Source organism: Aethalodelphis obliquidens, unplaced genomic scaffold (genome assembly GCF_003676395.1).
Source record: "Aethalodelphis obliquidens isolate GAN/ISIS:26980383/991018 unplaced genomic scaffold, ASM367639v1 scaffold63, whole genome shotgun sequence".
In the NCBI taxonomy this organism is placed as follows: Eukaryota; Metazoa; Chordata; class Mammalia; order Artiodactyla; family Delphinidae; genus Aethalodelphis; species Aethalodelphis obliquidens.
Genome location: NW_020838007.1, coordinates 5367325 through 5380384, shown reverse-complemented (window position 1 = coordinate 5380384; position 13060 = coordinate 5367325). Strand labels below are relative to the sequence as shown.

At 40.5% G+C, this 13060-nt stretch overlaps 1 protein-coding gene across 5 annotated transcripts in view; it reads left to right on the top strand.

Annotated features, from left to right (window-relative positions):
• The first annotated feature begins 2944 nt into the window (after positions 1-2944).
• ANKRD12 (ankyrin repeat domain 12) overlaps positions 2945-13060 on the top strand; it is a 114564-nt gene continuing 104448 nt past the window's right edge. For 2 of the 5 annotated variants that reach the window (XM_027088601.1, XM_027088606.1), the window contains exon 1: positions 2962-3238. The gene's annotated coding sequence lies outside the window, so the exon portion shown is untranslated. Of the gene's footprint in view, positions 3239-13060 lie in introns of all 5 variants that reach the window. The other 3 variants (XM_027088604.1, XM_027088603.1, XM_027088602.1) reach the window with 3 other exon arrangements.

Genomic DNA, 13060 nt, shown 5'->3' with positions numbered 1-13060 from the left:
ATATTCTATAGTTCTTAGATCATCACTTATATTGTATTGCAGTAGTACATACTAGGATTTTGAGTTGAATCTTGCTTAATCTTTTTGTCCATTTTTCTTGAAAATCCTATCAATTTTTAACACAAGAGCACTGGTTTTAATAACTACAGATAGGCTTTTAAAAACACCTGGCAAGTAAAATTTCATTACAGTAATCCAAGATGGTTCCAAATGTATATGAACACACTGATTAAAATTTTCTTGCCAGTTTTCGGTTGCCTGAGATGAAGCTATATCCCAGCCTATTTTTGAAACCCGTAAGGAGAAGTTGGCAGTGTTGATGTGTCTAACACCACTTGCTCCCTCATTTCCTCTTCTCAGTTCCTAGCTCTGTGCTGTTTTTTACAAAAAAAGATATTTAGGGAGGAAATGTTCTTATTGCTATTTAAATTTTTTTATTACAAAAATGAACCAACAAATCAACTTGTCATTTTTCCTACTGGGCAAAGAATCTAATGTCTGGCTTTTTTGGTGGTTTTTGGAGCGGCTACTGAGTGTAGCTAGGGAAAGCTACCAATTCCTCAGAATTACTTGCTGTGACTGGATGGAGCCATTGCCCTAATAAGTCCTACAACATGATGATAGTCATAAGAGTATTAAAGCATTACATCTGTATAGACTGTCATATGATAAGCCATGATTGAGATTGTATTTTTATTTTATTATATTCACCTTCCTGAAATATGGCAGGATTTTTTGAATGATCTAACTGTACATCATGTAGCAAAACGTAACAGTAGTTGATTCTAAAGGTAAGAAGTTGGAAAGAAATTTTGCAGATGGCTTCTAGATATCAAATACACACATTTTAAGTGTCTGCTAGTAATAACCCTAAATAAATGTAGTAAAACTTAACCTTGGCTAAGAGTGATGTTTAATGCTTGGGTTCCTTGATCTCCTGGTACTATTAAGAAAACATATTTTGCCCACTTGCTGAAGATGGATTCCAGGATTTGAGCCAATGAAAGACAGGGCTCTATAATTAACAGCCTTAGCAACTTACTAATCTACTAGCTCCAGCTTCTTTTGAGGTCTCTATCCATAATAAGAATTAACTTCTTGATTTATACTTTTAGTTTCACACTGAAAAGGAAAATTAGCTCCTCTTCCCTTGATTTTGAAACTTTCCAATAACAAACTGTGGCTGACTTATAATTTGTCGCGTATAATCTTAATAGGAGCTTCAATAAAATTTTTTTTGCAACTTGACTGATTCTACAATGAACTTTTCTTTTACAGATAGTGTCCTATTCAAGTGTAGTCAGTACAGTGCCTTGGATCACAATTGCCTTGAGTCTTTCATGTATTCAGTGACTTTTAAGTAATAAGATTGTGCAGATAATTATGGCATGAATTATGGTTAATTGATTTCAGCAAATTCAAGATTAGCTACCTTTCAGTTTTGAACTGAGGCTCGTACTGCTGTAGAAATAGCTATTGCCACTGCCATCCATTCTCCCTATGACAGCGAGCTAAATGAGAACCAACTCAACGACTTGAAGTCAGACAAGAGTTGGTTAAATTTTTAGTGGATTTTTCTTTGTATTTCACGCCATAAATATCCAAATTATACGTAACACTGATCCACTTCTAGCCACAAGGTACTCTCTTACAATTCATATTGAACCTAATATTTTTAAAGGTAGGAGAAATCAGGAACCTAGGAAAGTAAAAAATAGTGATGTTTAATGCAAGTTTATGCTTTGTATGGTTAAATGCTGGGATTTAGCTTTCTCTGTGAAGTCTGAAATATATCATCTGATTAATGACATAAATTCGTAACTTCACTCATTAAGTCACAAATGCGTGCTGTAGTTTGGAGGACACAACGATGAGGAGGAAGATGGTTTCCCTCCAATTACGCAAGCTCTTTTATGGTTAAATAAAGGCATGCACAAATTGTCGCGGATTAACCTTAATGTAAATAAAAAGCGTCCAAAAGGAACTCAATAAAATGGTTTCCCTCCGATTATGTAATCCCTTTGGTGGTTAAATAAGGGCAAGTACAAACTGTCGCGGATAACCCTCCAGAGGAAGTCAGAGTGCCAGCAGCTGGACAGCCGAGGCGGTAAATTTCCCTCCTGCACGGTCCTCCAGCTGGCAGTGCCCTGAGAAGTACTATCTCGGATGGGGGAAAATTCACTTAAATTTGTCTGAAAAGGTCATCCGAAGGTGTGGCTGTGAGAGGGCGTATTGCAGAGTCCGTGCAGTCCCCGCGACAGGTGCACGCGAACGTGCTTTAGGGATGGGCCCGGGGCCCACATGGCTCAGGTCAGGGGCGCGTTGCGGCCTCGCCAGCCCCGTGCTTCCGCAGGTGCGGCCGTCGGCGCGCAGGCGCAGTGCGCGGACCCGGCCGCACCGCCTTTCCCAACGCCCCTGGCCCGCAGTCCACCGCGAGCCGGGGCGGACACCCGCCTCCGCCGCCAGCCGGGGCAGCAGCGTTGTTCTCCCGGGTCCCAGCTCGCAAACTCGTCCGCCCGCCTCCGCAAAAATAACATGTGAATACCCAACGTAGACAGAGCCTCCTCTTCCTCGCTGCCGCCATTTCCAGAAGTTTCCAGTCACTGCCACGGCCATGGTCGCCGCAGAGCGCGAAGCGGCACCCGCCGGCCCGGCACGTCGGCGGCGCCTGCGCGACTCCCTCGCTCCCCTAGGCCCCTCCCTTCTGGGGCTGGTGCCGGCGGAGGGGAGGCGGCGAGGCGGGTGGGGTCCGCACCCCCGCGTCCACTTGGTACGCCCCGACCCCCGCCCCCGGCTCGGGAAGCTTCTCCCGGCCCAGGCAGAGCGGCGGGCCGCGGCGCGGGGAGGCGGGCGGAAGGGGCGGCGGGGCCGGGGGCGGAGCGCTCACGCCGCCCGTCCCGTGCCCGGCGCGTCACGTGCCCGCGCCGCGGCCAATCGCCGGACGGCGCCGTCCTGGGAGCGAGCAGGCTGTGGTGAGGGGCGGCGGAGACCGGAGATGTTTTCGAGCCCGGCCTTGGCGGCGTTCGCGGCGGCGGCGAAGACCTCGACAGCAACGGCGGCGCCGAGGCCCTCGTTCCGGGGATAGACCCTCCCGCGCCGGCCGTGCCTCGGGTCCGTGCGGGCGAGGGGGGCGTGGCGACAGGCGAGGAGGAAGGAGGGGCGCGGTTTCAAGCCCCGGCCCCGGAGCCCGGGAGGAGCCCCTCAGTCGCGCCGGCTCCCGTCCCCTCCCCCGAGCGAGGTAGGGACTCGCCCCGCCCTGCGGCGCCGCGCTGACAGTACGGCTGCCCCGCCGGGAGCGCAGTGGTCGCGGCGCGGCGGGAGCTGCCCGAGCGGGGGGCGGGGGCTCCGCGGGCGGCCGCGCCGCTCCCGGAACATGGCGGGGCCGCGGCGCGTGTGCGTGCGAGGGAATGAGGGAGCGAGTGTGCGCGGCTGGGGGGGCGCCGCCGGGAGCCGGGCGGGGTGGGGGCGGGGCGCCCCCAGCCCGGGGCCGCGGGTAGGTAGCTTCGCGGCGCGGACGAGCCGGGCCCCGGCGTTCTCGGACCCTCGGGCCGCCGGGTTCTTGGAGCTAGTTCGAGGGTAACACGGTGTGACGCAGCCTCGAGGTTCCCAAAGCGTTGAATAAACGGTTGTACAAAGAGGTCACCGAAGCCCAGCTGACAGCTGTTTTAATAATAACAGTAAGAAACAGTTTAGGACGGGAAGTTGACACTCTTGCACCCGTAGAAACCGTAGGAAACAGTTTAAGCGGTGTTAGCGGTCGAGAGTGTAATTTCCACCCTGCGGACGCAGTGAAAAGGGTCGCAGACCCAGAGATCCTTAACACTTCGGAATCGGCTCTAATCCTGAAGTTGAAGTGAAGCTGAGTTCTCAGTCATGTGTCCTTTTTTATTTTAAAACGGTTTATGTAAATTATAAAAGAAGGCGAACTGGTGAAATAGCTATTTTAAAATAAATTGACTGTTGATTAAAAACATATGCTTATATAGGCTCTTAAAAATCTTGGGCACTGATCTGTTTCAGTTTCTTCAGTCGTTATACAAAGGCTTTCCTGGAGATTAGCTCAGAACTGGCAGAACATGTGCTATATTGGTGCCAAGTGGCTTAAAAAACAAAATGAGATAGTGTCGACTGTGTAAGATCAAGTCGTTATATTAGCTAAGCTTGTTGGGAAAAGTCTTTAATTTGGGCTAAACGCAAAAACATGTAAACATTCGAAATGTTTGATAGGCAAGGGGGGGAAGGCTTTACTAAAAGATCTTTTATAGTCGACACAAGCAGTAACCAAATTTCTAAAGGTCTGCAGACGGTTGACTGAGTAAGGTCAAGCCTAACTATTCGGGGTATGTGTTCTATTTTAGGGACAGGCAAGGTGTTAAAATGAAGTAAAACTTAAGTAGTATTCATGGAAGGAAAAGAGCAGGATGCCTGTAATGTTCTTAATCTCTCTGGTTTCCATAGTTGTTAGGATGGTTTTATGAACAAGCAGAGCTGGGAAAGTGGAAATCTCTGGGTGTGTATTCCATGAAGACTATTTGAGGCAGAGTAAAGAAAATAAAGTATTCAGATGAGGAAAGAACTTAGTAGGTGGAAATACATTGTGCGGTCTTTGATTTTAGTTCTTTAATACCAGGAAGGGGGAAAAAAGCTTGAATTTTGTTTGGAGACGAGCGCCCAACTGGTGGAATGAATTTAAAAGGAAGATGTTTTTATCAAATTGTTTATGTTACTTTTTTTTTTTTTTTTGCTATAGAAGTTGCTGTAAAAGGTAACTGATAATCTTCAAGGTAGACTGGAGAAATAGGGATATTTGGAAAACTCATCATTGGAAAAGACGTTTTTATTCTATAGAATAAAAATAATAGTAAAAATGTTCAGTTTCTTGGTATGAGTTGATGAGTAGTTAAATTTTCTGTAAGCCATTCTTATGTTTTAAGAGCATTGTTTCAGGCTAAAAGGAGAATGAATAGTGAGATTAATCATGTCCATCGTAGTCCATAAAAGGTTTAGACAGCTTTCTGTATATAAACTTGATGCTACTGAAGCAACATCTATCAGATAGACATGAAGAATTTATCCAGTAATTGCAGTAGGTTGCTTAATAGCTAATGACACCACTTTCTGACTTGGAACTTGTTGCGGAAGCTGACATCAACATGTATTTGTAAAATGCTTGCACTCTGTAAAGGTTGTAGTTTAGAGATTTATCCTTAGAACTGGAAGAGACCTCAGATTTTCTAATCCGTTTCTCTCATTTTACAGATGAGAAAATAAAGGCCTGGTAAGGGGGAATGACTTACCCGAGTCAGCACAGCTAATTAAAACAGTCTGTGGTTTGGCCTAGAGAATTTTTTTTCTGAAGATGCTAATTTGCTTCTTTCTTTAAGAAGTAGCTTTATGGAATAGTGGAAAGAACAGGCAAATAAAAGTGAGAAGGCCAGGGTTTACATTCTTGATTTGTCACTTCCTAACTGTGGTTTTTGACAAATCATACTTTCAGAACCTTGCCTTTGTAATCTGCAAAAAATAATTTTCCTACACAATTTACAGGATTGTTTGATGGAACAAATGTGATTACATATGGAAAGCACATTATATACTATAAGCTTTTATCTATGTAAAAAGTGGTGACATTATTTTTAAAATAAATACAGTTTTCTACTGTATTATCTAAGGTGTCTAGATCCCTAGGTTTTTGTTTAGCCTTAGCTTCATTGTTTTGAGCACCTGCTGTTTTATAGATTATAACTCCCTGTAGATACATTTTCTGATCCCTACTTAGTTCTAATCTTAGTAAAGCCTCTTATGAACATTTTAAATATTGCGGTTGTTAGAGCCTGACTTCCTCTGGAGAATATGAAGTTTCTTCGTATAGCATTTGAAAACATTCTCATATACACTCATGCATGCATAATCTGTTTCTTTAACAGGCAGTGGCTTTTTAAAAGTAATAGTGAAAGTATCTTAGTAAAAATGTTAATTTGTTGCTAGTTTCTAGATAATGGCAATAACAGGAGGTAATTTCCTTTATAAACTCAGCTTTTGAGTAGTTCATGTTAAGGTTATCTTGTAGATCTAAAATATAAGTGCAGAAATGTTAAGACACTGTTGACTTTTGCTGTTAGGTTTAAAGACCTTTTTCTTTTAGCGCTTTAAATGGATAATACTGGGAACATCATTGTAGTATTGTAGTGTTACATACATGGATTATTTGTAACCTTGAAGCTAAAGGTTATGATAAGCATTTGTTGAGCATGTAGAATCTGCACGTATCTGTGTTCAAAGTTTTAAGTGAAATATTTCAGATAATTTTCATAATAACCCTGTAAAACAGATACTGTGGCTGAGGAGAATGAGGCTTTGAACTGTTACGTGGTGTACAGATATTCACAGACCTAAAAAAGTGACACTCTGCCGTCCCCATTCTTAACCATTTCTCTGTATTCTACCTCTAAGAGTGTTCAGCTGATTTTGAGAAGTTTTAGGGCAGTTTTTAAGTTTCTGACTTTGTGAAAAATTTGGTGGGGTGGGGGGCAGCATTCTACCTTCTACTATGTTGGTTAAAAAACAAAAAGAAGAGAAAATACCTTATGAGAATTGTGGAAAACAGTCCAGCAAGCCTTTTAATGAGATGCTGATGTAGTTGGGTTTTTTTATGTTGTCAGAAGCAAATTAGTCTCGCCAGCAACAGAAGGACTACAGTTGTTAGTACTAAGAGGCTATTCTAACAGACTCCACCTTGATATTGATGTTCATTGTTCTAAGGAAACATACTTTAAACAGAGCGACTGAAGGAAAAAGATAACTAACCAAATTCATTTGGGACTTTTATAAAGGAATAGATCCAGCAAGAGTAAATATGAGTTTGTCCAGGTTAGAAAATAGCAACCAAAACTAGGTTTTCTGATTAGTGGAACCTTCCACAATTCTAAGAAATTCAAATTCAAATTTAAGTTCTTAGAGAATTAGGTTTAAATACAGAAATGCTTCCAAATTGAGGTAAATAGAAGAGGTAAATTATGAAGCTGCAAGTTGCAAAATCATTTTTCTTCGGCTTTTAAAAATTGTATCTTTTTTTGGCCAGTCCCTTAATATTTGTTTATTGCACTAAAATTGTTTCAAAATATGTAGTAGTTTACATTTCTGTTTATCAGTTTGTATTTGGGCCACAGTTGGGGGAGATACCACAAATACTTGTGATAAATGCTACGTTGTTAAACTACCTTATTGCTTGAAAGAGTTGGGAGAGTCCTGTAGCTTCTTACATTTCAGATTGTTGTTCTTCCTACATAGGAGTTTTTTTGGCATTCTGACTTCTAATAGAGAACAAAAACCATGTGTGTGTGGCTCTCTCTTTCTAGAAATAGCTGTAGTAACTCACGATAAAAGATAATAGTATGTAAAAAATTACGATGTTCTGTAGTTCATGAAGTACATTTTATATCCGATCTCTGGAATTTCACAACTACTCTGAGATCAGCAAAAAATCCGCTAATCTAATGATATTGAACCATGGATAGGATCCAGGTTAAAATTCTCTGGAGTAATGCTAGACTCCTTTGAAATGCACTCGTGAAAGAGAAGCATTAGCAAATCTGAAGGAAGAGGAAAGAAACACCTACTTTTATTCTCTCTTCCACCAAAGCCGCATTGTACACAGCTTTCTTCCATTCTGTTCTACCACTTCTGAAACTTTAACAAGCAGGGTAGGAGTAAATACTAAAAACATTCTTTATACCACCTTACTAATTAGTGCTGGTGGTTAATGATGTCACTTAGATGAGAAAATTTAAAATTTACAGAATGTTTCCTACCATAATTTGCACAAAAATATTGTAACTAGGAATAAAGCCTTGGCTTATATTTTAATATTATGTACTAAAGTCTTGCAACCTCTGAGTTAAAATAAGTTCTTTTTACCAGAGTTTAATTTTAACTATTTGGAAGTTACTTGGTGATCAAAGAAAAGACCTTTTATTGAGCATTACTATTCTAGGTACTGTTAGATACTTACATATGTGTTATTTTAATATATGATGAGAATAGGTATTTTACATATCTAGTTAGGAAGAAACTTCAAAAAGTTGTTACTGGAATGTCTCCAACTCTAGGTGCTATTACTCAAGAACTAACTTAAAATTTGTAAGTGTTATATAAATGTAATTTTATTACTTTGAGAAAAATTTTTTCTTAAGATCAACCAACTTCGTTTGTAGATTGATAGCTGAGGTGATCACCCAGTGGTGGTTCTTCAACCTTCAGAAATTATCCCTGTCTTCCAGAATTCATAAAAACATCCCAAGAATGAAGATGAGTGTTCTCTTTAAGCTGCAGTCCAACAGAACAAAAAAATATCTCTTTACCTTCTATTTGTGCTCATGCTGTTGAAAGTAAACAATTGTTGGTCACCAATTAAAATCTGTGTCATTACATTTAAGTTATATTACCGCTGTCATTTTACATCCAAGGCTTTCATCTTTAATTGCGGTATGAAGGGTTTGATTTTAGCTACAGGAATTTGGATCATTAGCTAATACATGGAGAATAATCATTTGCATTTTCTCTTCTGTGAATTGATACTTCATATCCTTTGGTCAGAGGCATAATTACAAATGTTCTGTGATTGATAATGGATTCTCCACATAACTTTTCGTTCACTCTTTACCATTACCTTGTGAAGTTTATCTTGTTGCCATTATACAGATGAGTTTAAATCAGTGTCTGTATTGCTCCTTTACAAAACTGCACATTCAAAGAAGCTGATATTATTAAGAGAAAAAAAGGTAAAATGATAGATAAAATATGAGCCTTTATGGGGAAAATAATTGTTTTGTATTATGGATTTTTACAAGGAGTGAAAGTTCTTGAATGATCCAGTCTGACAGTGTGACAGATTATCTCTGGATATTGAATATGAAAGTAACCAGAATTTCTTTTATTTTTCTGTATTTTCAAGTTTTGCCACAGTGAGCTAGTATTATGGATATAATCAAGAAGGTTTTAAACACTGCATGTTTAGTTAACAAATTTTAAATGTTTCTATGAACGCTATTGCATTTAGCGTTGAGACAGGAGTTTAGAAAAATATAAGCGAAGACAATATCAGAGGTTGTTTTTTTTTAAAGGATTTACACTCAATGAACAAAACAGACATGTGGAATAGGCGGACAGTATTACTGTTCAGTCATTCAAATTGCTTTCTAGTTGGTGTAGAAAGGAACATGGTGAGCCCTCGAGGACATGGATCATGTCTGTCTTGTTCATTGTTGTACCGTAGATTCCATCACACTGTAAAGGATCACCCCGATGCTAATGACAGGAGGATGGTCTGACTGGCAGAAGAGATGAACTGGGACTAAAGGAGAAAAGATGGGTAGCAGATGAAAAAGGCCATGATTGCTAGGAAGAAGAGCTTAATAAAAATTAATTTCCAATATGGGGAGTAATGTAATACAGATTTTCTTAGAAAAGAATTCGAGGTTGTATAGAATTCATATAGGAGACAAAGAGATCATTGAAAAGGTGCTTAGGTTTTAGGTGCCAATGCTAAGCACATATCTGAAGAAGACTTCTTGTATGGAGCTTAAAATCTAGCTGCAAGAGATAATTACTTAAAACAAGGATCCATAATTAGAGAGGTTCTGTAAACATTTGGAAGTTACACTGCAAATTTTTTAGTGAAAGAACCTATGGCTTTCAGGCCCTGAGATGGGTCTGTGCAAAAAAGACTAAGAATCACTGACTTGGAAATTTAAGCTGAATTTTTGATGTAGAACTGTTACATTCTTAAATAGTCCTAATTTGTGTTTTTAAGCATTTATTTTTTATAGTATATTTCTTTTCATAGATAAAGTTGTTTAATATCAGCATCATAAGTGAGATTTGCCTTTTTTATCCACAGTTCATAAAATTTACATGATTATATTTCAGGAAATGTTTTATTTTAAAAATCAAATACATATTGTTTGTCACTGGGGTTGGAGTTTCCATAGTACCACACTTTTCTTGTTACTTATACAGCTGTTAAAATACAGTGAATTTACTATGCTTTGGTCCCTCGGTACCATATTTCTTATTATTCTCCTCAGCATACTTTGGCAGGGAAACAGTTTATAATCCTAAATTGCCCTGACTAAAAGAGCAACCAATAATACTACTACCCTAAGTCAGTTTAGAGCATGTTTTCTTTTAAATGCCCTATATGCAGTTATCCTGAATTCTTTTTTTTATTGAGGTCTGGTTGATTTACAATATCAATCATATTAGTTTCAGGTGTACAGCATAGTGATTCAGTATCTTTGTAGATTATACTTCATTTAAATTTGGCAGTTGTCCTGAATTCTTGTGTGGAGTATAGCAAGTGGGTTTATGTTGGAGAGTGTGCAGAAGACAGAGGTAGCAGGTCAGGACTAAAGGCCCAGACAGTTCAGCCCTGGTGTGAAGTTGTATGGAAGCTACAACTTTGGCTATAGTTAAAGTAGTGCTAATAACCCACCTTACTGTTGGGTCAGGGTGGGAATGATGTGGTATGTGGATTAGAAATAACTTAATACTTCCATAAGTTTTGCTCTCTTGGGCGGGGTACTGATTTTAGTACCTCTAACTGCATAGAGAGTTTGGGTGTAGATAAAGATGATTTTCAGGATCTCAGACTTACATTGCAGAAGCCATGATTATCATAAACGATTCTGGTTTTTTATGCCATATCATTTATCTCAAATCTCTCTTTTTTTAATGTGCCACTATTCAAACTGCACCCAATTATCTAAGCAATTAGAAGTCTTTTCCTTTCATTTAAGGCTGAAGTATGTACCTGTCATTTATAAAGAAAGCCGTTGGGACTTTCCTGGTGGCGCAGTGGTTAAGAATCTGCCTGCCAATGCAGGGGACACAGGTTTGAGCCCTGGTCCAGGAAGATCCCACACGCCGCGGATCAGCTAAGCCGTGCGCCACAATTACTGAGCCTGTGCTCTAGAGACCGCGAGCCTAGAGCCCGTGCTCCACAGCAAGAGAAGCCACCGCAATGAGAAGCCTGCGCACCACAACAAAGAGTAACCCCCGCTCGCCACAACTAGAGAAAGCCTGTGCACAGCAACGAAGACCCAGTGCAGCCAAAAATAAATAAATAAATATTTTAAAAAATAGAAAGCCGTAAAAATGAGGGCATTATTTGGGATTAAAGTGTGAGTAGTACTGAGAATGCCACCAGGCGTATGATCTGTTGAGTAGATGGGCTGCTTGTCTTTTGAGGGGCAAAGTAAAATACCAAAAACTTTTTTAAATTTTGAAATAGTTCAAATAATTTAAAAGGTACAGAAGATAGCATAGTGAGAACCTTCTACCTATCACCAACCTTAAGAATTACAATTCAGTTGAACCCCTCTGTATACCTTTCCTTGAGCCATTTCCTCACTTCCCCAGGCAAATTCCTATCTCCCTCTTTGCACAAACTTTTCCCAACAGTGGATCTGCCCTTTCCCTAGACTTATGTAGATTTGTTTCTTTATGGAAAGTTCACCACAGTGACCTTTTCCGTTTCAATTCTATTACATATTTTTTCATTCCCTGCCCATTTTTATTTATGTACTTATTTATGTATTCATTAATTTATATTTTTGGCTGAGTCGGGTCTTAGTTGCGGCACACGGGATCTTTTGTTGCGGCGCTCAGGCTTCTCTCTAGTTGTGGCGTGCGGGCTCCAGAGCGTGTGGGCTGTGTAGTTCGCGGCACGCAGGCTCTCTAGTTCAGGCGCGTGGGCTCAGTAGTTGTGGTGCGAGGGCTCAGTTGCCCCACGGCATGTGGAGTCTTAGTTCCTCGACCAGGGATCAAACCCGCATCCCCTGCATTGGAAGGGGACCACTGGACCACCAGGACCACCAGGGAAGTCTCTCTGTTGCATATTGTGTATAACAAATAAGATTTGTATACATGAGGTAGAAATGTACCTTAAAATCTAGGCAAAGCAAAGACTTCACTGCACTATATACAGAACAGATTGGCAAAGTAGATGTGTGAGTAACCTAATGAAATTATCATTTTAGGAAGATTAGTCTGGTAGCAGCGGTGTGGAGCAGTGGTCTGAAAGGAAGTGTGAGTTGCTAACTCATTTTATCTGGCTTTTTTTCCCTTCTAATTACCCTATGTTAGTGAGATTTTGTTCTGCTTCCAAACACTGCTATTTTGCAGGAAGAGAAAGGAGCTGGTGGCAAAATGCTTAATTATGAGTGCTTCTAGTTTTCAGGCTTTGGGGGATTGCTCTTGCCCCCTTTAAGAATCTGTTGACAGTGAAGTGAATACGTAGTGGTTGTTAGTTCTCTACTTTCAGTATTGTAATTTTTCCACCGCCCAGTGCCAGAGATGCAAGTCAAGCTGCCTCACCATTTTCTCTGGGCTGTTGCAGCCCTCTGCTGGTCTACGGAAGTTGCACATTTAGAGCCCTGTAGGGCTAGAAAGAGGTCAGTAAACCCAGCAACTCATTTTTAGAATCTTAGAACCTTAGAAGTCATTTATGTCAACTCCCCATTGCAGATGAGTATTTTATATGTCGACCTTTACATCTGGAAATGAATGTATATATAAATATACGTACATACCGAGGGCAAATAGATCATTGTAAACCCAGCTGCCTGTATTACTTTCTTTAAAAATTCTAAATACATTGTTAGAACGTGATCCTTTATGGTCCACTGTTTGACAGTGCCAAAAAAATCTTTTTACCACTAATCTCTTTTGTAAATATTATCTAATGAAGTAATGAGAATTTTATTTTTAAAAAATTTGAGGTATTGTTTAGTCATTACTATTGGAAGATAAATATAACAGATAAATGCTAATTGTTTCTTTTAAATTATTTTCAAAGCATTTTTACTTCTTGTTGCTGATGTCATTCTAGCCTCCTTGCTCTTGCTGACTATTCCTTCCCACCTCACAATCTGGTTGTTACAATTGAAGTGGTCTCCGTGTCTCTCCTGTAATTCCTCTTTAGTGTGTCTTCCAGAGTTTCACCAATGGCACTTTTTCCCCCCCCATGGCACCTTTTTAAACATGCTGCTTGAATTGTGTC